This window comes from Hypanus sabinus, chromosome 20 (genome assembly GCF_030144855.1).
Source record: "Hypanus sabinus isolate sHypSab1 chromosome 20, sHypSab1.hap1, whole genome shotgun sequence".
Taxonomy (NCBI): Eukaryota; Metazoa; Chordata; class Chondrichthyes; order Myliobatiformes; family Dasyatidae; genus Hypanus; species Hypanus sabinus.
Window position 1 is genome coordinate 14,009,928 of NC_082725.1, and position 27,236 is coordinate 14,037,163.

Here is a 27,236-nt window from a genome sequence, read left to right on the forward strand (position 1 = left end):
CCATCAAACTTTACAACTACTCCCTCGGAGGGTCAGACACCCTGTGCCAATAGGATGGTCCTGGACTTATTTTCACTTGGCATGATTAACATTATTATTTAATTATTTATGGTTTTATATTGCTATATTTCTTCACTATTCTTGGTTGGCAGCTGTAACGAAACCTAGTTTCCCTCAGGATCAATAAAGTATGTCTGTCTGTCTGTAAACTGAAGGTTTGGGTGTATGCTGTTCAGATGGTCGTGGAACTGTTGGAGTGCCTGGAGTCTATGAGTCCACACTGGGAAGGTATCATTGACGTACCTGATGAAGGCCGATGAACTCAAAGCCCTCCATGTTGAAATTAGCAATAGCCAGTGACAAGGGCGAACCCACGGCCACCCTGTTCATATTTCCCCTAATAGAGGAAGTACGTCGATGTAAGGGTGTGTTCAAAAAGGTCAGTGACATCCTCATCAAACTATGACCACATGAGGACGTGATTGGATGAAGACTAACCAATCAGGAGGGACTGATGACAGGGGTATAAATACTACCAGACTAGAGATGCCCAGGTTAAAATCAATACCTGTAGCCGGCTGTAAGCCCGAGAAGAGTTTATTCATCATACACGCCGAGAAAGATCTAGATCCTTTTACAAATTTACTATTAGGTTAAGCAATAGTAGATCAACTGGAGCTGTTCAATAAAGAACATAGAACAGTACAGAACAGAACAGGCCATTTGGCCCATGATGTTGCACCAACCTTCTAACGTACTCGAAGGTCACTAACCTATCCTCCTACATTGCTTTCCACTTTTTTTAACATCCATGTGCCTATCTAAAAGATTCTTAAATGTCTGCCTCTACTACCACCGTTGGCAGGGCGTACCACGCACCGACCACTCCCTGTGAAAAGAACTTACCTCTGACATCCCCCATTATGAATTTAGCATCATGTGGGCCCTGTATTTGCCATTATCAGTGAGGAATTGCAATTGTCAGAAATCTAGTGGTGGACAAATGCAGAAGTAAAGGACAACTGAAATGTAAACAAACTGCAAAAAGCTGTTTAAAAGGTGGTAACAAATATAACAAGAAGGTCCACAAAAACTACGAAACAAATCTGAAAGCTACTTCAGAATCAGAGGAAGCAACGCCAACTACATTAAAAAAGATGACCTGTAGCAAATTAGGTCCTTTAAGATGCATAACGTTAATGAAAGTTAAAACAAAGCAAGAAATGTTTAATTTGGGCAGCACTGTAGCATAGCTGTTAGCACAATGCTCTACAGTACCAACAACCCGGGTTCAATTCCTGATGCTGTCTCTAAAGAGTTTGTACGTTGTCCCGTGACTGGGTGCATCGGTTTCCTCCCACAGTCCAAAGTTACACTGGTTGGTAGGTCAATTGGGCATTGTAAATTGGCCCATGATTGAGCTGGAGTTAAATCATGGTTTGCCTGGACCTGATGGGTTCCCTGTAGAATTTTATAAATCATTCTCTTTTCTTCTTTCTCCTCAGTTACTTTCAGTATTATCTGACTCGTTTAATTACGGCAAATTGCAACCCTCTTTCAGTGAGGCATCTATTATTCTTCTTTTAAAAAAGGGCAAAGACCCAACAGAGTGCTCCTTGTATAGGCCGATCTCTCTGCTCAATGTTGATGTAAAGATCTTAGCTAAAGTTTTGGCTCATAGATTAGAAACCATCATTCCCTCCATTATCTCTGATGACCAAACAGGCTTTATTAAAAACCGTTTCCCTTTTTTTAACATTCGGCGTTTATTTAATATCTTATACTCACCTCCAACTGGGATTCCCGAATGTGTTATTTCCCTCGATGCAGAGAAAGCATTTGATCGTATAGAGTATATATAAAAACTACCTTTTTGCAGTTTTAGAAAAATTTGACCTTGGCCAAAGTTTCATCTCTTGGATCCAATTGCTGTACCTGTGTCCTACTGCCTCTGTTTTAACGAATTTTCAGAAATCCCAGGTATATAATCTCAAACGTGGCACCCGCCAGGGATGCCACTTAAGTCCCTGTCTCTTTGATTTGGCTATGGAACCTCTGGCGATAGCATTTCGAAACTGCCCTGAATTGACTGGGATTTGGAGAGGGGGTGTTGAGCATAAAGTTTCTCTCTATGCTGATGACTTATTACTCTTTCTCTCAAATTCGTCTACATCCTTACCTCTAATGTTTTCACTTCTTGACCAGTTTAGCCAGATCTCTGGCTATGAACTTAATTTACATAAGAGTGAACTTCTCCCAATTAATAAAGAAGCACAAGAACTAACATTCCATGATCTCCCTTTTAAAGTAGTCCATAATCAATTTACTTATCTTGGAATTACAGTCACAAGGAAGTTTAAAGATCTCTTGCGTGAAAACTTTGCCAATCTTTCATATGCTATAAAACAGAGTCTGGTACAATGGTCACCTCTATCTATGTCTTTGGTAGGTCGTATTAATGTTGTTAAAATGTATGTTCTCCACAAATTTTTATACCTATTTCAATCTATCCAAATTTTTATTCCTAAATCTTTTTTTGATTCCTTAGACTCTATTATTTTGTCATATTTTGTCATTATTTTGGCAGAATAAGCGCTCTAGAATTAATAAAATCCATCTCCAAAAATCTAAAAAAAGAGGGTGGCATGGCTTTACCTAACTTTCGTTTATATTATTGGGCAGCTAATATACGTTGTGCTACCTTCTGGTCTTTCTTCCATGGCCAACCTGAATGCCCTAACTGGGTGGCGATGGAGCTGAGCTCCACTAAAGAATTATCTATCTCTGCACTTCTTGGCTCTGCACTCCCTAGTAGTTTGCCCAGATCAATATCTAATCCTCTTGTTAGACACACTTTGCATATATGGGCTCAGATCAGGAAATGCTATGGTTTCCAGGGGTTTTCCGTTTCCAGCCCTATTGCTCATAATCACCTTTTTTTACCTACTACATACGATTCAGCATTCCAGGTTTGGTATAGGAAGGGCATTAGACATTTTGAAGATCTTTTCATTGATAATCGCTTCGCTTCTTTTCAGCAGCTCTCTGTTAAGTTCAATCTGCCCAATGCTCATTTTTTCAGATATCTCCAAATCCGACACTTCATTGCTCCTTTAATTCCTAACTTTCCTGAAATGCCTGCGAAAAATGCTATGGACTTATTTCTTTCCATGAATCCACTAGGTAAAGGCTTAATATCAATCATCCGAGATAAACTAGCAGCCTTACGACGGGCCCCCATGGATAAAATCAAAATGGCCTGGGAGCAGGATTTAAATATCTCCTTATCTGAGGAGAGCTGGGATTCAGTTCTCAAATCGTTAACTCAACCTCTCTTTGTGCTCGCCACTGCCTTTTACAATTTAAGATTGTTCATAGAGCCCATTTGTCTAAATCTAAACTATCTCGATTCTACCCTAGCATTAGTCCGCTCTGTGATAAATGAAAGAGGGGCGAGGCTTCTCTCATCCATATGTACTGGTTCTGTCCTAGCTTGGAGAAATTCTGGAAAGATGTCTTCACTACATTATCGTGTATTCTGAATCAGCACCTAGAACCAAACCCCTTAATTGCTCTGTTCGGTTTTTGGGGCGAGACAGAATTATGTCTGGGTCCGACCAAATGCCGAATATTATCCTTTGCCTCTCTCCTGGCTAAATGCTTGATCCTCCTTAGATGGAGAGATGTTGCCCCGCCCACCCATGCTCAATGGCTTAACGACATCATGGCCTGCTTGGACCTCGAAAAAATTCATTATTCAGTTCTCAATTCGGATCTAAAGTTCCATAAGGTCTGGGGACCTTTTATCGAGTACTTTCATAACCTTCCTCTTGACTAGGGTTTTTTTTCTTTTCGGTCCCTTGCTTTCAGCTCCCTTTTTTTTCTGGTAGAAGGCATTATTACCCTCTGTTGCTAAGTGTATTCACAGTCTGGGAGTTTGGCTGTCCTGACTTATACTCTCTATATTGTGTTGTGGTTGGTCTGGAGTTGCTGTTGTTTTCTCTTGTGTTGTGGGGCTTGGGGAGGACACTAAGCTTACTTGTCTTTAATTCAGGTGCTTTTTTTTTGCTAAATTCTCTTCCTTTGTAGCATATTGTTATTGTATGCTTAATTTTGCACTGTTTTAATGTTCCTCATTGGGATTTGGGGTTTTTAATTTGTAAAATGTTTTGAAAAACTAATAAAAATTTATTTTTTTTTAAAAAATCACGGTTTGCTGGGTGGTGCAGCCTGAAGGACTGGAAGGGCCTATTCCATGCTGCATCACAATAAATAAGTAAATAAATAATCTTTATTTCATTTTCATTCCATGAGGAAAGCAGCGCTCCTATTGTCACATGGAAAAATGTACTGAGATGAGGATAGTGTCTCACGAGAAAAAAACGCTATAAGATGGTATTAGTAACATAAAATAGGTACTAAACGCTCACTAATATTCCAGATCAGAGAGTTTTTGACCTAGTGAATTAGCTAAGTATGTTTTAAATATGCTATCAATATTCTTACAGTTTTGCAATTGTTACTTTCGATAGCAAAATTCTCCATGCCATTCTGCTACTGAGATAAGAGTAGGAAAAAAAAAACAGGAAATCGTGGACCAATTGTCCTAACAACTGTTGTCAAGGAAAAAAATCCGGAGTCCATAATTATGTCAAACTGACTAAATGCCTCAGACTCTTCAGCTGATCTGAGAGAATCAACAAGCATTTGTAAATTTCAGATCACGCTTGACAAATCATGTGGAAAACGTGACCAAAAGAGCGATCAGGGAGAATTCTGTAAACGTACTCTCAGATGACATGTAATAATCTCCCTCTAAAATAAAATGATTCCAAGATTTGAAGCTTGTGGGACCGAAGTCAAGTTGTTGACTGAGTAGCAGGAGACGGAGTAGCAATAACAGATCATCGGCACCAGCACAGGGGGACGAGACAGCTGGGCCAATGGGACAGGCTCCACCTGAACCACCATGAGACCAGATACCGCAACCAGCGTAGTGATTGCATAACTATGACTGTGAATGGAGCCTAATACTAAGTAGTAAGTGCTGCTGGGGTTGTTAAACAGACTGAAAAAGTATGGAAACACGAGGAAATCTGCAGATGCTGGAAATTCAAGCAAAACACACACAATGCTGGTGGAACGCAGCAGGCCAGGCAGCATCTATAGGAAGAAGCGCTGTCGACGTTTCGGGCTGAGACCCTGCATCAGGACTAACTGAAAGAAAAGATGATTGGAAAGATGGAAAAAGATGGAAAGGTGATTGGCAATCTTTCTAGCTCTTAGCTTCACCTCACCCCCTCCTGTCTTCTCCTATCATTTCGGATTTCCCTCTCCCGCTCCTACTTTCAAATCTCTTACTATCTTTTCTTTCAGTTAGTCCTAACGAAGGGTCTCGACCTGAAACGTCGACAGTGCTTCTTCCTATAGGTGCTGTCTGGCCTGCTGTGTTCCACCAGCATTTTGTGTGTGTTGCTTGAAAAAGTATGAATAAGGTAAAAGAGAAGGAGAGATTACTGGAACCTTCAGAATAACAATATAAGAAAGAAAGTTTAGAAAGGGATAAGAATTTAACCTTGTGCAACAACGATACAAAATTGAGAAGGGGGGTGATGGGTAGAGAACATGAAAGTGGTATATCCCAATGCCTGCAGTATACAAAACAAGGTAGATGAGCTTATTGTGTAGTTAAAAATTGGCACACGCGGCATTAAGGTCATCACAGAGTTGTGGCTGAAATAAGATCACAGCTGGGAGTTAAACAGCCGTGAGCTCACATCCTATTGAAAGGACAGGCAGGTGGGCAGAGAGAATGGAGTGGCTCTGTTGGCAAAAATTGAAATCAGATACTTAGCAAGAAGTGACATTGAATCCTTGTGGGCAGAGTTAAGAAGCTGTAATGGGATGAAGCCCCAGGAGGTAGCTAACTACAGGTTTCTGAAAAGGAGCCAGGGTGTTGGGGGACAAGTTTCGACAGGAGTTAGAAAAGGCATGGAGAAATGCAATGTTACAGTGGTCATGGTAGGGGGGAGGGACTCAAAATGCAGGTAAACTGGGAGAATCAGGTTGGCACAGACTCCCAAAGAGGGAATTTGTAGAACGCTTTTTAGAATAGCTTGTGGTTGAGCATCCTACGGAAAAGGCAATTCTGGAATTTGCATAATGCCGTGAGCCAGATTTGATTAGGAAGCTAAAGAGAAGGTACATGGGAAGCTGAAAGGTCTAAAGGTAGCTAAGTCACTAGGGTTAGATGGACCATACCCCATGGTATAGATCAAGAGATTGTGGAGGCATTAGTAATGGTATTTCAACAACCATTCCAGTCAGGAATGATTCCTGGAGACTGGAAAATCAGAAATATCGCTCCACTCTTTCTGAAGGGAGAGAAGCAAAAGACAGGAAATCATAGGCCATTTATCCTGACTTCAGTGGTTGGGAAGATGTTGGAGTTTTCAGGGTACTTGGAAGCACGTTATAAAATAGACTGAAGTCAGCATGGTTTCCATAAGGGGAGATCTTGCCTGACAAATCTATTGGAATTCCTTGAGGAAGGTAACAAGCAGAATAGACAAGGGAGAGTCAGTGGACATTGCTTACTTGGATTTTCAAAAGGTGTTTGACAAGGTGCTGCATATAGGCTGTTAAACAAGATAAAAGCCCATGGTATTACGGGAAAGGTGCTACCATGGATGATAGCTTGGTTGTCTGGCAGGAGGCAAAGCGTGGGAATAAAGGGGGCCTTTTCTGGTTGGTTGCTGATGACTAGTGGTGTTCTGCAGGGGACAGTGTCGGAACTGCTTCTCATATTGCTTCTCATGTTAATGATCTGGATGACAGTATTGATGACTTTGTGGCCATGTTTACAGATGATACAAAGATAGGTGGAGGAGCTGGTAATTTTGAAGAAGTAGTGAGACTGCAGAAGGATGTGAACAGACATGAAGATTGGTCAAAGAAGTGGCAGATGGAATACAGTGTCAGGAAGTGTATGGTCATGCACTTTGGCATTAGGAATAACGGGCGAGATTATTATATAAGTGGGGAGAAAATTCAAAAATCAGAGGTACAGAGGGATTTGGGAGGCCTAATGCAGAATTCTCTAAAGGTTAACATGCAGGTTGAGCTAGTTGTAAGGAAAGCAAATGCACTGTTAGCATTCATTTCAAGAGAACTAGAATACAAAGCAAGGATGTAATACTGAGGTTTTATGAAACTCTGGTCAAAACACGTTTGAATTGTAAGCAGCTTGGACCCATGTCTAAGGAAATATGAGCAGAGGGTCCAGAGGAGGTTTACGAGAGTGATCCCAGGAAGGAAAGGGTTAATGCCTGAGGAGCATTTGATGGCTTTGGGCCTGGGACTGGAGTTTTATTGAATGGAGGGAGGGGGGAATTTCATTGAAACCCACCAAATACGGAAAGGCCTAGATAGAATGGATGTGGAGAGACTCTTTCCAATCGTGAGGTAGGTCTAGGACCAGAGAGCTTAGAATCAGAATAAAAAGACATCCCTTTAGAACAGAGATGAAGAGGAGTTTCTTTAGCCAGAGGCTGGTGAACCTGTGGAATTCATTGCCACAGATGACAGTGGAGACCAAGTCTTTGGGTATAGTTAAAGTGTAGGTTGATAGATTCTTGTTTAGTAAGTGACTCAAAGTTTATGGGAGAATGGGGTGAGATTGAAAAATAAATACACCATGATAGAATAGAAGAGCAGATGTAATAGGCCAAATGGGCTAATTTTTCTCCTATGTCTTGAGTTGTTCTTGTAGATGTCACATCAGCTTGCTGTTTCATTGCCTCAGTTAACTGAACTTTCATATAGTAGTTTCTATGGTTTTCTAATAATCATCTTGTTAAAGAAAGCACACCAGTGGCTCTGCTTCATTAGGAGTTTGAGGAGATTCAGTATGTCGCTAAAGACTCCTGCAAATTTCTGTAAGTGTATGTTGGAGAGAATTGTGACAAATTCCATCACTCCAATACACAGGGTCCCGAGATGATAAGGAGTCAACCATCTCCATCACAGACACAATTCTCCCCAGCATCGAGGATACCTTCATGAAATGGTGCAAGGCAGCATCTATTAACGACCCTCACTTGCCATTTTGGCATTACTGCTGTGAGGGAGGAGGTTGAGGAAGATGACGACCCACAATGATTCAGGATCAGCTTCTTTCCTCCTATTATTAGATTTATGAATGATACGTGAACACTATCTCTTTATGCTTATTTTTGCTCTATTTATATTGTAATTTATAGTAATTTTAATGACTTTGCTTTGTGTCTTGCCACAAAACAAATTTCACACAATCTAAGACAGCAATAATAAACCTGTTTCTGATTCTGAATAAATTTAATCTATTAAGTCCTTCTGTATGATTGCAGTAATGTCCGAGGCTTTACTCTTCAGCCTTATTACAAGGCTTGCTTATCTGGCAGCTTTCAATTTCCTCTAAAGGTTTGCACATAAAGCATTAACAAGTACTTCCTTATTACAAATGCTGAAGACATGCTGTGCATATCAACATGGGCAGTTCTTATTAATGGAATGATTTCCCTTATGCACTCCACCAGAAGCAGAAATTGGGAGATAAAAGCAATTTGTTTATGATTGTTTTCCATTAAAATTATCAGGTAGAATAACATATGGATCTGTGATGTTTTTTCCCCCAGTGAGCAAATCTCCAACTGCAGGTAAAATTTAGTAAATTATTCTTGTAACGCTTTGAGTTCTGCTGTATGCAATTCCAGTCCAGATTATCTTTGGTCAAATGATTAATGATGTCAAGCAAGTCTGATATGACATTCTTGACTATTTTCTGTTATCACAAATCTAAAGGTCAACTTGTGTTATATTTTTGCATCAAATGAAAAGATTTTCCATCAGGACTACATTCAGAAATATGCCTCAGGACTTCAAAGAATAGAGAAAATTTTAATACTCATGACATTGCAAACTGACATTGGTGAATCATCTTTCTAGAAGTTGTAAATTGATGACAATTAGGCAGGTTCAATCACACATAATTCTAAGGGCAGGTGTGGTCATCTAACACCTGAACCAGGCAGTTCTTTAGGGTCGAGGTACAACCACATCTCACCTTGTTTATCACAAGCAGGCAGAACCAATCCTCCCAGCCATGCATAAATGCACACCCAAATAAATACATTCTGGGCTTGTTACCAGTAGGGCCAGCAGCTGAAACCATGTGCCATGCGTGCCACTGAATTTGTACTACTCAGTCCTAACGCTGCAATTCACAAGTCTTGTTTGTCATATTATAAAGCATCACCATCCGGCTCATGCGAGCTCTGGCTGGGAGTATACCATCAACTGCATTAACTGAAGGAAACAGAGTGGCTCTGCATCTCACTTTCAGATAATAACATACCTTTTATTCATATGTGGAAAACCTCCCGTACCCCGAAAATCACCTAGCTCAGCACTAGTTTCATTACTGTATTTAATTTCCATGAATTGCTCAAGTATAAATTATTCTTCTCCTATGAACATAACTTCTAACTGCTTGACTTACGAGAGCCACCTTTCTCAACCTTTTTGCCCTGGAGGAACCCTGAAATAATTTTCAAGTCTCAGGAAGCCCCTGCGTAAAAATTGTTATATCTAGGCTCATGGTATGTTAGCGTGGTCAGTAAGTTCCAGATATAATAATGCAAAAATAATTGTCATTGCTCTTTTGAGTAGAGAATTAATTTTTAGCTAACCTTTCCTGAAAAAAATGGGTAGTTAAGCGTAGCTTACCTTTCTTGAAATTTTAATCTCTCTTCCTTTCATAAATTTTAAAAACTCATAAGGCAAACATAATAAATTTCTGTTAAATAACTGGCTTAAGCCAAAGTGGGATTTATTTTTTCTAAAGGTAGGCTCAATAGATTTAATTTAAATAAAGGTTGTAAATTGATTTAATTTAATGCTATTTACATCATGAACATTTATTGGTAATGTTGAATAGTAAAGTTACTAAAGACTATAAGCCAAAGCAATATGAATGAAAATATACCCTAAGTGACGTGATCAGGCTCAAATGGTCACGTGAAACCTGTGCTTGCTTTTGCTACACAAATACTCAGTTCTGGGTTAAACTTGAGATAACCACACATGGATTTCACCTTCAACTGAAATGAGACAACCTCTATCTTTGCTCTTGATGCTTGTTAAACATGCAAACGCTTGCTCACACATGTAATAAGTTGAAAACTACGGCAAAATGTTCATTGCTTTCCTATGAATGGCAGGATACTCTTCCTTCATAGAAATCCAGAACTTGTCCAGGGGCAGGTCAGTAAATCTCATCCTGAGTGCACGATCACACTGCAGTTCACAAAGTTCTTCTTCTTCTCTCAAAGTCAAGCTCTCAGGCTGAGCAGAGGATTCAGTAAAAGAGTCCCTCACCCAGCGCTGAAAGGGAGGAAAAATACTGTTCAGTTTTATTCTTCCAGGTGGTTTTCAATAAGATTCGAGACTTTCTGATCCTTCCTCACTCTCAAGCCCAAGAAGCAGTGGAAACATTTCAATATTTCCTTTTGCAACATGATTTTTCCAAAGATCTTGTCACTTGAAGTTAAAACACTTTCTCAAGAACCTTGCAAAGACTTGATCAACTGGTTCATATGATGAAAAATGTCTGCTAAGTAGGCTAGTTTCTGCAGCCATTCTTCCTCTTCAAAGAATTCAGCAAATTCTGGCCTACTATTTTCTTGTAAGTACTCCTGCAATTCACTTTCAGCTCAAACACCCTGTTGAGAACTCCTCCTCTGCTAAGCCGCTGGATTTCTGTATGTAGCAGGAGATTGGTGTGCTCTTTGTCCAGGCTTTCACGCAGTTTTTTAAGCATTCTTGAGTGAACTGGTCTCTGTTCAATAAAGTAGCATCACCCAGTACTCTTCTTCACTTCATCTCCAAGAGTTTTTGACGTCAGCACCTCGCTGTGAAGAAAGCAGTGTGTTGTGACATCAGGATTTTCTTTTTTTTTTAACAAAACAAAATCTCTCATGGAGCTGACCATTGATGGGCACCATCAGTACAGATGCCAACACAGTTCCTCCAAGACAGACATTTTTTGTTTCCAGGTATAAAGACAAAACATTAAATACATCTTGGCCTTTGCTCATTTCAGGCAGATCTTTCCAACAGAAAAAGTTTTCTTGAATTTCACCATCATTTACAAATCTTACAAATGCTACAACGTGACATTTATTGGTGAAATCTGTTGTCTCATCACCCTGGATAGAGAAGCTGTTGTTTTTCAGTTTATCACACAAAACCACATCAGCATCATGTGACATGCCATCAATATGTCGATTTATCGTACTGTTTGAGAGTAAAACCTTTTCAATTTCTCGTACTGCATCTTGTCCTGGCATGTTAACTACTTTAATTTTACATGTTGGCATTATTAGGTCCATTCAGTGCCTGGAAAATGCACTTCGCACTCATCAGCCTACTGCCTCCCCTCCGTGCAATGCAGCGCTTACCAGTTATCAACAGCCTCCTCTATCTCATGTCAGAAACTGAGAATGGACTCAAGCAAATAAGCATGGTCCTACTGTGCACTGCTATAGCGGGATTGCTAACGGGGCTGCTCGGGTCACTGCTCACCACTGCGAGCGCTGGCATTGCGGGTCGGGCAAAGTCCAAAAAAACGATGGCTCTTTTTTGATCACGATTTCTCATGGAGCTCCAGTTAGGAAACCCTGTGTTAGAGGATACAAGGAAAATACATTTCTCTATAGAAAAGCGTAGTTGCTTTGCACACAGAAACCTAAAATGGCACGTGCTCCTGCCTCAAGCTGTTCAATACCTTGGCTGGTTGCTTTGTTGGAGTCCGGTTGCCAGCCAGTTTGATTGTTAGCTGTTGTCAGTCACCTTGCAGTTTCTCTGCTTCAGAAAGTGGGTGAACTGTGATCCATCAAAATGTTCACGCTGAATTAAAGCTGGATACTAAATCCAGAAGGAAAGCTGCAAATCCTAAAGCAAGGTGAAAATCAATACAGTCAATTAAACAGTTACACATGGATGTTACTGATATACACCCATCCCTAGTCAGCGAAAATACTGCTCCTTCATGCCCTGATAAAGACAGGTAGCTTAAATTACTATTCAGATAGTAAAAATTTTATTAGCGAAAATAAAGGAAGAAACGTCATCAATAAAGTATTGAAAGTTTGTACTCAAAGTGGAGAATGGGGGGCTTCCCTAGGAAAAATAAACCTCTGGTCAGAGGCATAGTACAAGTGCTAACTTCTGAGCTACTTGATGAAACTTTATTTTAATTCTCATCAGAACTTCATCTTCACACGTCATGGTTCTGGTAATTGTAGTGCCGACTTCATGGCTCGCTTCTTCTCTAACTCCACCTGCAAAATTGCAAAAGGCACCACCGCAGTGGGCTGCATTTTCAAATGCCAATGAGCCGGCACGCAGGAAGGGGATAGTGAGATGGTAAATGGCATCATGGCAACAAGCTTTCCCTCAATGTCAGCAAAACAGAAGAGTTGCTCGTGGACTTTAGGAAGGTGAGTAGCGGAGTTGCTGTACACATTCTTATTTGCACCAAGACGGCCGAGAGCTTCAAGTTCCCAAGAGTGAAAACCACCAGAAACCTCACTTGGTCCAACCACATTGATGTCACGGCCAAGGACCCTCACCAGCACATCGTCTTCCTCGGGAGACTAGAGAAATCTAGCACGTCCTCTTTGACCCTTACCAATTTTTTTCCAATCACCATAGAGAGCATCCTATCTGGAATCACCACTCTTGGTATGGCAACTGCAATGCCTATGGCTGCAAGGAACTGCAGAGATTTGTGGATACAGCTCAGCATGTCATGGAAAGCAGCCTATCTACCATGGATTCTGTCTACACTTCCCGTTGCCTCAGTAAATCATTCAGCATGATGAAAGACACCACCCTCCCCTCCCCAGACATTCTTTCAGTACCGACAATGTCACCAGGCTCAAGCTTCTACAATGGGAATACTGAATGGTTCCCTAGTTCACTAAGATGGACTCTAGACCTCACAATCTACAGGACTGTGCAAAAGTCTTAGGTACATATATATAGCTAGGGAGCCTATGACTTTTGCACAGTACAGTATTTGTCAACGTGGAGCAGAGAGCAGATTTGTAAATCTGGTGGGAACATAGGATGTTGGGAACAGTGAGGGTGGAGCACTGAGGGAGGGGTGTGGGACAGGTGAGAGAGGAGCACCAGGGGTAGGGGGTGGTGCACTGCTGAGACACCAGGCAAGGTCATTTGATTCCAAACAGTTGGATTATTGATCAACAGACACAAAATGCTGGAGGAACTCAGCAGGCCAGGGAGCATCTATGGAAAAAAGTACAGTCGACATCTCGGGCCGAAGTCTGCCTGGCCTGCTGAGTTCCTCCAGCATTTTGTGTCTGGTGTGCGTGTTGCTCAGATTTCCAGCATCTGCAGATTTTCTCTTGTTTGTGAATGGATTTTTGATCACTGCAGAATGTATCTCTAGTCCCTCCTGCCCCCTCTCTTCTCCCTTCCCCTTTTCCCAACCATGATTCCCCTCTCCCTGCCCCTTCCTACTATCAGTCCACAATAGAGACCCATAACCGAACCAGCCTTATCATCACTCATATATGTTGTGAAATTTGATATTTTGTGGCAGCAGTACAGTGCAATACAAAAAATTACTACAGTACTATGCAAAACTCTTAGGCACCCTAGCTATATATATGTGTCTAAAAATTTTAAGTACTGTACTTTGTTATGACCATTACAACATACTGTGCATGTTCATGTTACTGTCTACTATATTGCACTTTGTCTGTAACACTTTATTCTACTCTGCTGTTGTTTTACTTTGTACAACCTCAATATGTTTTGTATGAATTGATCTGTATGAACAAGACAAATTGCATCCAGTTGAAACCTGAAATAAAAACCGAAAATGCTGAAAACACTCAGCAGTATGGGCACAAAGCACTTTGAAAATTCTGGCTTCCCCAATATTTCCTGACAGTTTGTTTGGGATTGCCGGCTCAGGACTAAGTTTGCTAATCAAACTGCACAGCACAGGTCTCACAAAAGCTCAGGCCTCATGGAGATGGTATTGGGTGGACTGTCCAATACACTGGACTGCCTATATAAATCCATTTGCCTAATGCACTAGGGAACATGCAATAGTAATATTATTCGCTCTGGATTTATGCAGCTTTGCGCGTGAAACCAATTCACTTAAGTACATTAACTAAATGTTCCAACATATTTGTGTATTTAATGCATCTTCTGAAATTGATTCTAGTTTAATCTATATTGTTATATTTAGTAGGAACATTAGAAGATAACTCCATTAAAGGATATATACAACAAGCATTTTTAAGTTGAACAGAATTGAATAAAACTTATATCTTTGAAAAAAATCAGAGTGCCTAGTTTGTATGCATCAGTGCTTTTCACTTAAAGTATCATTTCAGAAACAACATGCATAATAGCAACACAATTTAAGATGATCTAGCACCAACTCTTACCTCCAATGAACCAAAAACATTATTTGAACCATCAGTTTGGAGGGAACAAATTGACAGCTTCAGCCTTTCTGAAATCATCTACAACTACAGATATTGATGAATAAAAACCAAGGTAAATTCAATTACTGTTTTGAAAACAATTGTAAATTTGAAGAAAAAAGGTAACTATTTTTGTGTCAAGCTTAGTTACTTTAATCACTTAAAAAGGAGACCCAAGTACCCAAGATGGAGCTAACTAGATTTACAACCCTCTGCAGCTTCTTTCGGTCCTGTGTAGGAGCTCCCCCCCCCCCGCCGTACCAGAAGGTGATGCAGCCTGTCAGAATGCTCTCCATGATACATCTTGGAAGTTTTTGAGTGTATTTGTTGACATACCAAATCTCTTCAAACTCCTAATGAAGTATAGCTGCTGTCTTGCCTTCTTTATAACTACATCGATATGTTGGGACCAGGTTAGATCCTCAGAGATCTTGACACCCAGGAACTTGTAGCTGCTCACTCTCTCCACTTCTGATCCCTCTATGGGGATTGGTATGTGTTCCTTTGTCTTACCCTTCCTGAAGTCCACAATCAGCTCTTTTGTCTTACTGACGTTGAGTGCCAGGTTGTTGCTGTGGCACCACTGCACTAGTTGGCATATCTCACTCCTGTACGCCCCCTCGTCATCACCCGAGATTCTACCAATGATGATTGCATCATCAGCAAATTTACAGATGGTGTTTGAGCTGTGCCTAGCCACACAGTGATGTGTACATAGAGAGTAGAGTAGTGGGCTAAGCACATATCCCTGGGGTGCACCTGTGTTGATCGTCAGCAAGGAAGGTATGTAATCACTAATCTGCACAGATTGTGGTCCTCCGGTTAGGAAGTCAAGGATCCAGTTGCAGAGGGAGGTACTTGCGGGAGTGATGGTATTAAATGCTGAGCTATAGTCGATGAACAGCATCCTGACATAGGTGTTTGTGTTGTCCAGGTGGTCTAAAGCCACGTGGAGAGCCATTGAGATTGCATCTGCCGTTGACCTATTGTGGTAACAGGCAAATTGCAATGGATCCAGGTCCTTGCTGAGGCAGGAGTTCTCAAAGCATTTCATCACTGTTGATGTGAGTGCTAACAGGCAATAATCATTAAGGCAGTTCACATGATTCTTTTTAGGGACTGGTGTAATTGTTGCCTTTTTGAAGCTGGTGGGAACTTCCTCCTGTAGCAGTAAGAGGTTGAAAATGTCCTTGGATACTCCTGCTAGTTAGTTGGCACAGGTTTTCAGATCCTTACTAGGTATTCCATCTGGACCTTCCACCTTGCAAGGGTTCACTCTCTTTAAAGACAGACTAACATCGACCTCTGAGACAGAGATCACAGGGTCATCAGGTGCAGCAGGGACCTTCACAGCTGTAGTTGTGTTCTCCCTTTCAAAACGGGTATAGAAGGCCGTGAGTTCATCTGCTAGCGAAGCATCGCTGCTGTTCATGCTATTGGGTTTCACTTTGCAGGAAGTATTGTCTTGCAGACCCTGCCAGAGTTGCCGTGCATCCGATGTTGCCTCCAACCTTGTTCAAAATTGTCTCTTCACCCTTGAAATAGCCCTCTGCAAATCACACCTGGTTTTCTGGTACAGTCCTGGGTTGCCAAACTTGAATGCCACAGATCTAGCCTTCAGCAGATGACGCACTTCCTGGTCCATCCAGGGCTTTTGGTTTTGGAATGTACAGTCAGTCTTTCTAGGCACACACTCATCCACACAGGTTTTAATGAAGTTGGTAGAACTGCAGCATACTTCTCCAGGTTCGAAGATGAATCCCTGCATACAGTCCAGTCCACCAATTCAAAGCAGTTCTGTAGGCACTCCTTTGCTTCCCTTGTCTCTAAAGCTTGTCTCTTTCCTGTAGCTATCCAGCTTCTCAACAAAACTCACTCAGGTGTAAAACCCTAACTGTCCCTGTACAACATCTGTTAAATGGTCTTTCCTGCTCTCCTTGTTCTGTTGATAATTACTTAATCTGTTCATACGTTCACATCTATTTAAGTTTGATTATTGATATTTGCACATGTAACCATTCTGCTAATCGTTGATTACTCATGGATGTTTGCACTATTATCCTGTAAAATATTGATTGCTGTTGTGTTGTCTGGTATTCTGTGTCTTATGCTTGGCACTGAACCACAATCAATTCTGTTAAGTATCATATACTGGCAATAAAATGATTCTGATTCTAGCTAAGGGTCTTTTAAATGTCCCTAATGTATCTGCCTCTACCATAACCCTGGGCAGCTGCTCCATGCACTCATCACACTATCTGTAAAAAGACCTGCCTCTGACATCCCCACTATACATTCCTCCAATCATCTTCAAATTGTACCCTCCTGTACTAGCCATTTCCAATCTTGGAAAAAGTCACGGGCTGTCCACTCTATCTATGCCTCTTATCATCATGCACACTTCCATCAAGTCACCTTTCATCCTCCTTCACTCCAAAGAGAAAAGCCCTAGCTCCTTCAACCTGCCCTCTAATCCAGGCAGCATCCTGGTAAATATCCTGTTCCCTCTCTAATGCTTCCATGTCCTTCCTATAATGAAGTGACCATAATACTCCAAGTATGGTCTAATCAGGGTATTATGGAGTTTTTATAGTTCCAGTGTGGGACTTCTCAAAGAATTTGTATCATACACTTACAAGTTTCTCCAAGTATCCACATTCTGGGGTCTTTTGCTGTACACTGATAAAATGCCACAACCTTTCCTGTATAGCTGAGATTACTGTGCGATGAGATAACTCTTTAAGGATTTGTTAGGTAGATAACAGTGAAGAGTTATGAAAGATGGAAATCAGACTCGTTGTTTCTTCATCTCAAGGAAGGAAGTACCCGTGTTTCTATTTTAAATTCAACTTGTGAGCGTCCATATTTGTTTCAGTCCAAGAAGGAAGTCCTTCAGCAGAGTAGAGGTGGCATGGTAGTGTAGTAGTTAATGTCAGTCTACTACCTGGTCAGCAACCCCAGTTCATTACACTGCTGTTGATAAGGAGTTTATTCATTCTCGCCGTGACTGTGTGGGTTTCGTCCTGGTACTCTGGTTTCAAAGGCATTTGCAAGGTTAGTCAGTCACATGGGTGTAATTGGGTGACACGGTCTCATTAGGCTGGAAGGGCCGGTTACTGGGATGCATCTCTAAAAATTTATTAAGAGTCTAGGTTGAACTTTCTGATTAGAAAGGAATTGAAAAACAAGTGGGTTCTACAATATGCGGATAATATTCTCCAGCAGGTATTATCCAAGCAGTGAAGATGAAAATTACCCCTAATATTTTCACAATTATACTTCTGTTGCAATGGCAGTATTTATTTCTTCAACACCTTTTTAGACCATGCATTTACAACTAGTGCATTCCCTTCATTTGTTTTTGAATGCAAAATGCAGAGCCATTATGCTATCACTGGTGACAGCTTAGAAATACTGAATTACCACTTAGCTACTTATCTGTCAGGTGTAACCGTACAAGTTGCACAGTAAAAGTTAGACTACTTTCTTAAATGTTCTTTGCAAATCTCAGGGAAGCTAAGGAGTGAGGAGTTAAACACAACTATAAATCCTCATTTATAAAGATTCATCATTCATTATGTGCCATGTTGTATGACATGCGTAAACCTGGTCTTGACCATGATTGCTCTTGGCAAATATTTCTACAAAAGTGGTTTGCCATTGCCTTCCTCTGGGCACAAGATGGGTGACTTCAGCCATTATCAATATTCTTCAGCGGCTGTCTGGCAGGTGTCAGTGGTCACATAATCAGGACTTGTATTATGCACCAGTTGGTCAAATGACCATCCACCACCTGCTCCCACAGCTTCACATGACCCTTAATGGGGGTTAAGCAGGTGCTGCACTTTGCCCAAGGGTGACCTGCAGGCTAGCGGAGGGAAGGAGCACCTTACACCTCTTTTGGTAGAGACACATCTCCACCCTGCCACCCATTAGAAAGATGCCAATGAAATGCAAAACATAAAAAGTACAGAAATATATTTAATTCACCATGTCTCCATGTTAAACCTCTCATTTGGTAACAATATATCAAATGCATCTGATCTAGTTATTTAATATTTGCATCAAACAAAAATAACAGCACCTGCAAGATTGAGAAATGATTGCTTGATACAGACAACTAGACCATCTGATACCTCCTTCAGCACTTTTAATATGAACACAAGAGGAAAAAATAACAAATTTTGATTTGTTGAAAGCTTAGAATGTCAAGAATGTTAGAGATCTCATGGTTCCAAAACATTGTTATTGCTAGGATTTTCCACTCTAATAATAAATACAATGAACCGATTATTTCTCCTTCATAAGTCATAGATTATTTTTTAATTCAATAAATGTTTTTAATAAATTCCCAAAGCATCTTATATACAAACTAATCAAGCAATTTTCAGTCTAAAGTTTTCTCTCTGCAAAGGTTAGCATTATCTAACTTTTCTGAAACATTGAAAATAGTGCAACCACTTGGCTTGGCTTCCATTACCAAAATTACCGTAACTTCGGTCCTTCATGAAAATGTTTATTTCCAATAGTTTTCCCAGTTTGACCAGGGTGTTGGAGAATGTGTAGCTCAGGTGGTTGATGGTTGGTTTGAGTTGTTCTCCGATCTTGATGATCCCCATATGGTAACAAAATGTTTGCAAATGGAGTGCCATGATCACAGAGCGATTCAACCCAACCATTGACCAGGGTGCATTTCATAAAATTACACAGAATACACCACACAATCAGGACAGCCAGGTATTTATGACAAACGGTTCCCACCTTTTCTTATCTATCTCTATCAGAATAATCCTCTATTTCCTTTATTTCCAGGGGACTTCAATCTACCCCAGTCATTCCCTCTCCTCTTCCCTCTCTTTGGACAGAAGATAGAAAAGCTTAAAAGCACATACCATCAGGCTCAAGGACAGCATCTATCCCACCGCTATAAGACTACTGAATGGTCCCCTAGTAGATAAGATGGACACTTGACCTCACATCTTCCACATGATGCCCTTGTACCTTATTATTGCCTTACAGCACTTCCTCTGTAATTGTAGCACTTGAATCTGCTTCCTGTGTTGAGGTAGTACAAGGGGAAACAATAACGCTGATAAAGTGAAATGATCTGTATGGATGGCATGCAAAACAAAATTTTTCACTGTACCTCAGTTCATGTGACAACAAAGGCTGATTTACCTTCTCCCTCAGATGCATACGTCTCCCCCAGACACTTTTCTGCTTTTAGTTTTAAGCATTCTCTGCAAAAACACATACAGAATTTTCTATAGGTATGGAACGTTTCTCTAATAATTCCCTCTTCCCCTTTTGATTTCTTGGTGACTATAGTATTTTGATTACCTCTAGGCTTGGTTTTCCTATAAGCAGAAAAACTTACTCTTTTATAAATTCAAAGATATTTATTAGGATACAGTACCCTAAACTTTCTCCTTTTTTTACACAAAGGTTCAATATGCTGAATTTTGCATTTCTGGCAAAACCTCCTGCCAAGCCTGGCATGAAGGAATGCTTCCGTTTTTCAGAAATATTCAAATATATTTAAAAACTATTGGAAGTCAAACAAGCAATTGTAAAACAATATAAAATTTTTGAAAGCTAAAGTAGGAGTTAAAACCCTTTTTAACAACTAAAAGCACATGATAAAATGGCATTTAAAATAAATGCAAATTTGCTGCCAGCTATCTTCTCTACTTAAGGGACAAGGTCAATGTTCCTGCACCCGGTTACACTATACCAGGGGTCAGCAACCTTTACCACTGAAAGAGCCACTTGGACCCGTTTCCCACAGAAAAGAAAACACTGGGAGCCGCAAAACCCGTTTGACATTTAAAATGAAATAACACTGCATACAACGTTTTGTTTTGCCTTTATGCTATGTATAAACAAACTATAATGTGTTGCATTTATGAAATTGATGAACTCCTGCAGAGAAAACGAAATTACATTTCTGCATGCAACAAAAACATTTTGAACTCCGAAAAAAAGATGTTGGGTTGAAGGTTACTTTTAAGTAAAATACTCAACGTCTATTTGAGTCCTTCTTGTATTTATGAAAAACGCCAAACTTAAATTTGCCGTCAGCAGCAAACGAAAAATAACGTCAGCCAGCTGTCAACCTGAAAAGTAAAAGGACTATTTCACTGAACAATGAAAACATATGAATATACGTAAAATAATAGGCAATTAAAATATTTATCATACTTGGTCAGGTTGACTCACATCTGACAATGCAGTCGTATTCAGTAGGGATGGATCGATGCTTAGGGGAGTGACCGGGAAGGATAATGTGTTTTTTTCCTCTCTGAACTCACAGAAGCGTTTCCCAAACGATGTTTGCATTGCGATGATTGCAGAATGTAAATACTCCGAATTTATCATGTCGTGACATTGTTTGAACTCTCTCAAATTGGGCAAGTGAGACAATGTGCCTTTCTGTAAATCTCTGGCAAGCAACGTCAACTTGCGCTCGAATGCCAAAACATCCTCCAACATGTGCAGGGCTGTACGTCCTTACCCCGTTGAAGAGCTGTGTTCAGCATGTTCAGGTGCGCTGTCACATCTACCATGAAGTGTAGCTTTTCCAGCCACTCTGGCTGTTCCAGCTCAGGAAAGGTGAGCCCTTTGCTGCCCAGGAAAGTTTTCACTTCTTCCAGACACGCGACAAAGCGTTTCAGCACCTTCCGTCTGGACAGCCAGCGATAAAAACACGTTGTAGCGGTGTCAGTAAACTGCAGTCAAAGATAGCTTTATTCGAACTAAACAGCCTTGCTTTTAAGCCTCCCTCAACCCAGCCCCCATGGACGCAGATGCTGCAAAAGACGCGTACTCACAAACCCCCGTAGGCTATCTCCCTTAGCCGGAATGCTGGCTAATTGTTTCGGATGTGGCAGGAAATGTGTCGCCACACTTAGATTGTACAAGATCACCATAATCTTCAAATTTAGAATTACATTTCAAAAGCTAACAAACTAACATAAAATACATTTTAATTAAATACTGACCAATTATTTCCCAAAGCCACAGGGAGCCGCAGCACAGAGGTGAAAGAGCCACAAATGGCTCGGGAGCCGCAGGTTGCCGACCCCCGCACTATACCGTTCAGCAGGCAGATTCCTCAGCTTATGTGTTGGGGGCATTGCTGCAAGTTCACTGTTCAGATTCAACTTGTGGCACAGTCAGAAAATCACTAGCTTTTTATCTGTAGCGATGTAGAAAATGTATAAAAATAATAAAAAAAGAAAATCACTAGCAAAGAACAGCCAACAAGATTAGAGCTGCTGTACTTGCAATCTTATATGCTCCAGGTTTCTGAGTGTAGTTTTTCCCATGTCATTATTTTCTTAGTTCTGACATAGAGAAGACAGGCCCTGAAGTTCCCTGGCTGTGCTCCAACTCTTTCCTTAAATATAAGTCAAGTGAAGTTTATTGTCATTTAACTACATACATATATATAACGTATATAATGTGTACAGAAATGCGACAATGTTTCTTCAAACTAGAATGTAAAGCACGTAACACATGTAACACATGATAATTTATGAAGGAAGGTAAGGACAAAATCTACAGATGAATCACACATAAATAACAAACTAAAGTGCATTAATATTAAATATTGTAAAGTACGGAACAGATTAGCCAGAGACACTTCAATTATGATGCAGCTGGGAGTTCAGAAGCCTAATAGTCTGGGGGATAAAACTGTTTCTCATCCTGACCGTTCTTGTTTTTATGCATCGGAGTCTCCTGCCTGATGGTAGAAAGTCAAAGAGGGTGCTGGATGGACGGGTGGGATCATTACTAATACTGACAGCCCTGCTTATGTAGCGCACCTAATAAATGTCCCCAGTGGATGTAGGGAGACCCCTATGATCCTCTCAGCTGTTTTCATTGTCCTTCAGGTCTGATGCAGAAATGCTCCCATACCAGATGGAGATACAACTTATCAGGATGCTCTTAATGATCCTGCTTTTGTCTTCTTCCAAGGAATTATACTCCTTCCAACTGGATTCTCTTAAAATGTACAGAATGCAGTCCATCCAGGCCAATGCTATAATCTTTCAGTTAAACATGTCTACTTTTTATTCCTTAATATAAAAGGAACTACACTATATCATTACCAACACGATATGCAGCTGATTTGTTTATGGTAAATACTGAAGCAAATCAGTCTCAGTGTAGTATATGGTGACATATATGCTATATACTTGGATAGTAAATTTACTTTGAACTTTGAAAGTGATGACTTAAGATTCCTGGTAGATTATGGCATCACTGCCCATAATTTTATACTTGACAGCCTTCCTGGCTCTGAAGAAGGGTCTCGGCCAAAAACATCGACTGTTTACTCTTTTCCATGGAAAATGGCTGACCTTCTGAGTTCCTCCAGCATTTTGAGCGTCTTGCTTTGGATTTCCAGCACATGCAGATTTCTCTTGTTTGCAATAAATCCTTGCTTTGAAGATCAAAGTCATATTATTTATCAACAATAAATAGTACTAGAATTGGAGGCACTCCTCTCTAAATTCGCCAAGCAGCAAATGGCAACACAGGAAATATTTTAGCATAAATATTATTAAAGACAGAAAACAAAAATTCATAGCAGAATTCTTTAATCATCAAGACCATCAAGACGTATCTTTACAAGTTCAAGAATTCTGCATTGCACAGCAATTGTTGATAGTATCTTTAAAATGAATACAGAAATACACTCCCAAAGCTTGAGTAAAAAGTGAAAACTATACACTTGATAAAATTTTACAGCGCAAGAAAAGTCAGATAGTTCAACCTTTTCTGTTTATTGCAAACTGAAGAATGATACTTGAGATATAATTTCTCTCTTGCTCTGGTTAAATTAGTATATCAAAAATCCTTGTGCAGCTGCTTTGGTAAAGCTGCTATATTATTATTATTATTTCACAGTTAATTTCCTGAAGATTTTACATTTCTATGACAGTTAAAATGTTTTTAGTTCAAACATTATTTTGCAGATTTCAATTTTTAAAAAACTCACTTAGGTGATTGTAGCTCCAACACTAAATGAGATCACGTAAAGTAAATCAGCCTGCCTCATGCACCCATAGCACCATGTTAAACATTCATTCCATTCAGCAGTTGCACACCATCATCTGCAAAAACACTCCGGTTACTTACCAAGATTTATTCAACAGAACTTCCTAAATTCATGACATTCAACATCTGGAATGAGTAGGTGTGTGCCACAACTTAAACGTTTCCTTCTAAATCACATACTATTCCAACTTAGAAATGCACTGTTAGTCAAGGTCAAGTCGAAGCAAATGCATTATCAAAGTATGCATATGCCACCACATAAAACCTTGAGTTTCTTTTTCTTGCAGGCATTCAAAATAGAACAAAGAAATACGATGGAATCAGTGAAAAACTTATCATTATCAGCATTGTCATACGTTATGAGCGATCACAGTCTCATGACCATGATTGTTCTTCGCAAATTTGTCTGCAGAAGTGGTTTAACATTGCCTTCTTCTGGGCAGTGCCTTGTACAAAAGTAGCTGACTCCATCAATGATCAATACTCTTCAGAGATTCAATCACAAACAAGAGAGAATCTGCAGATGCTGGAAATCGAAGCAACACACACAAAATGCTGGAGGAACTCAGCAGGCCAGGCAGCATCTATGGAAAAAAAGTACAGTCGAAGTTTTGGCCCGAAATGTCAAGTGTACTCTTTTCAATTGATGCTCCCTGGCATGCTACGTTCTACAAGCATTTTGTGTGTGTTGCTTTTCAGAGATTGTCTGCCTGGCATCAGTGGTCACATGTTCAGGACATGGGATATGCACCAGCTGCTCATACGACCATCCACCGTCTGCTCCCATGGCTTCAAGTGATCATTACATTTGCTGATGATACCACAGTGGTGGGGCTCATCAGCAAAAATGATGAAACAATGTACAGGGAGGAGGTCAAACACCTAGGGAGCTGGTGCAGTGACATCAACTTGATGCTTAATGTCACCAAAACCAACAAGGTGATTGTCGATTTCAGACGGTCTCAGCCTGAGCACACACCCCTCAGCATCAGCGGCTCCACAGTGGAGAGAGTGGAAAACACCAAGTTCCTTGGGGCGCAGATCTCGTACAATCTCACCTGGTCCAGGAACACTACTGGGATTGTGAAACGGGCCCAACAGAGATTGCACTTTCTGAGGAAACTTAAACAAGCATCACTCCCCACTAACATCTTAACCTCGCTACAGAGGCGTGGTTGAGAGTGTGCTGACCTTTTGCATCACAACCTGGTACTCCAGCTGCAGTGCTGCCGACAAAAAAGCCTTGCAGAGGGTGGTTAGGGGAGCAGAAAAGGTTATTGGGGTCTCCCTACCTTCTGTCCAAGACCTCTTTCAGAATTGATGCCTCCAGAAGACACAGTACATTATTAAATACCTCTCACACCCTCTCCATGAACTGTTTGTTCTTCTGCCATCAGGTAAACATTACAGGAGCATCAAAACAAAAACCACAAGGCTACTAAACAGCTTCCTCCCACAGGCAGTCAGACTGCTAAATAGCTGCTCTACCTGACTCTGCTTTGGATACTTTTAACTTGCACTGGACACTTATAACTTGATTTTAACCGACATGTGGCTGTTGTGTTTTACTATTTATTGTTATGTTTATTATTTAGTGTTGTGTTTGTTATGTTGTGATTGAACTTGCCCCTGGGAAACGCTGTCTCATTCTGCCCTGCAGAGCTGATGTACGGTTAGAATGACAGTAAAGTTTTTGAATCTGGAATCTTGAAGTGACTGATCTGGGGGATATGTAGGTACCATACCTTGCCCAAGGGTGACTTGCGGTCTAGCGGAGGGAGGGGGTGCCTTATATCTCCATTGGCAGAGATGCATCTGAAAAACTATACACAAAGACTGACAAACAACGAATGGGCAAAAGGTGGCAAATCATGCCAATAATAATAAAAAATAAATAATATAGTACATGGAACTTGACTTGTAGAGTTCTAGAAAGTGAGCCTACAGGTGTCAGAACCTAGTGGAGTCGGAAACTTAAATAAACTGTTTCAAATACAAATCTAAATCCTGAAACTCCTACCCAATCCGCTTCACCAAGATGCCCCGCCATCTAGTTCCCTGGAACACTACGATAGAGGAATAAATGCTGGTCTTCTCAGTGATGCTGAAATCCGGTACAGGGCTTCAGAGAGAATCAGAACAGCAATCCGCCTGTGTACGCAGCACTCCATAGTCAAACGTTCAATATTCAGCTGATGTGCACCGAAGGAATTGGATCAGGTTTAGCTGCATTTCTCAGCAGGTTTTAGACTGCCGACAGCCATGGCCGCTGCATCGTCAGTCTATGTGGAAAAATACTTTAAAGTGTATTTTAAGGAATAAATAACACTGACTACGTAGACTTGTGAGCAAAATGGAAGTTTGGAAAATTCCAGAGGGGTCCCAGTCAGTTCAAATTTCTCTGTTTCTTGTCCCACTTTACGATTGAAATTAACTGGAGTACAAACGAGCAGGAGACTGGAGACAGCTGGACCATGTACTTCTATGCTTACATCATTCTACAGCTGTCAAGTGACAAAAGCCTGAAGTTAATATTTCAAAAGCTGAGCACCCGAAGAGGCTGCATCCCTGCTTGGTACGGAAGCTGCACCGTGGCAACCAGGAGGGCTCTGCAACGGGTAGTTAAAACAGCCCAACGCATCACCGACACCAGCCTCCCCGCCATCAATAATGTACGTTCAGAAAAGTGCTGGAAGAGGGCCAGTAAGATCATGAAGGACCCCACCGACCCTGCTCATGGACTGTTCATCCCACTCCCATCAGGGAGGAGGCTACATGGCATCCACGCCAGGACCAGCAGACTCAAAAATAGTTACTTTCCCCAAGCTGATCAACACCTCCACCCACTAACCCACTATTCTACATCTCCAACTACCACAACTTTATCATTTCCTGTCAGTCACCTCATGTACTCAACACTCCTATGCATAGTGTCACTTTATGGACATACATACAATCAAAGTATATAAGCTATTTATGTATTTCTATTTACTCTGGGTTTTTTTTTACCAAGATGGTGTTCCTTATCTTATTGTGTTTATTTTTTTGTGTTGCATTGGACCCAGATTCACAATAATTTCATTCTCCTTTACACTTGTGTACTGGAAATAACATTAAACAATCTTGAACGCAAAGAAGCATTTTAATTTTCTTATGCTGTTTGTCAAAGCAAGTTACACCTGGAATTAGTAAAAGTTCATTAAAGTTCAGCAAAGATGAGGCACGGGATGAACAATGTAATGAAAGGTAAGTTGGAAATGACGAGGAAGTGTTTGGCATTCAACAGAAGTGTGATGCCACATGCGTAAGATAAAGCCTTATTCTAAACTGGAAAGAGAATTGCTTCAAGCTTTGTTGTGCCGTGGGAGGTGTGATTCTGAGCTACAATGCTCTGAACCATTCTAAAATTATTCATCAACTTGGGACCAAACAGCCAAACTTAAAAAAACTAAATTTCTTACAATGGAAATAAGATGAAGTGTTGGCTCACGAAAAATTTCGGCAGACTGCAAGGATGACACATGAGGTGTATTCAAAGTGTCGTATACCCTAGCCTAAAAGACATTTAGTTTGTAAAAAAAATTATGATTTACAAGAGCT

The 27,236-nt window shown here is 40.6% G+C and overlaps 1 protein-coding gene across 1 annotated transcript in view; it reads right to left on the reverse strand.

The window, feature by feature from the left end:
- Window positions 1-27,236, reverse strand: part of LOC132378312 (adenylate cyclase type 2-like) — a 507,293-nt gene that overhangs the window by 398,644 nt on the left and 81,413 nt on the right. The window contains exon 3 of the mRNA XM_059945128.1: window positions 19,746-19,807. The gene's annotated coding sequence lies outside the window, so the exon portion shown is untranslated. The remainder of the gene's footprint in view (window positions 1-19,745; window positions 19,808-27,236) is intronic.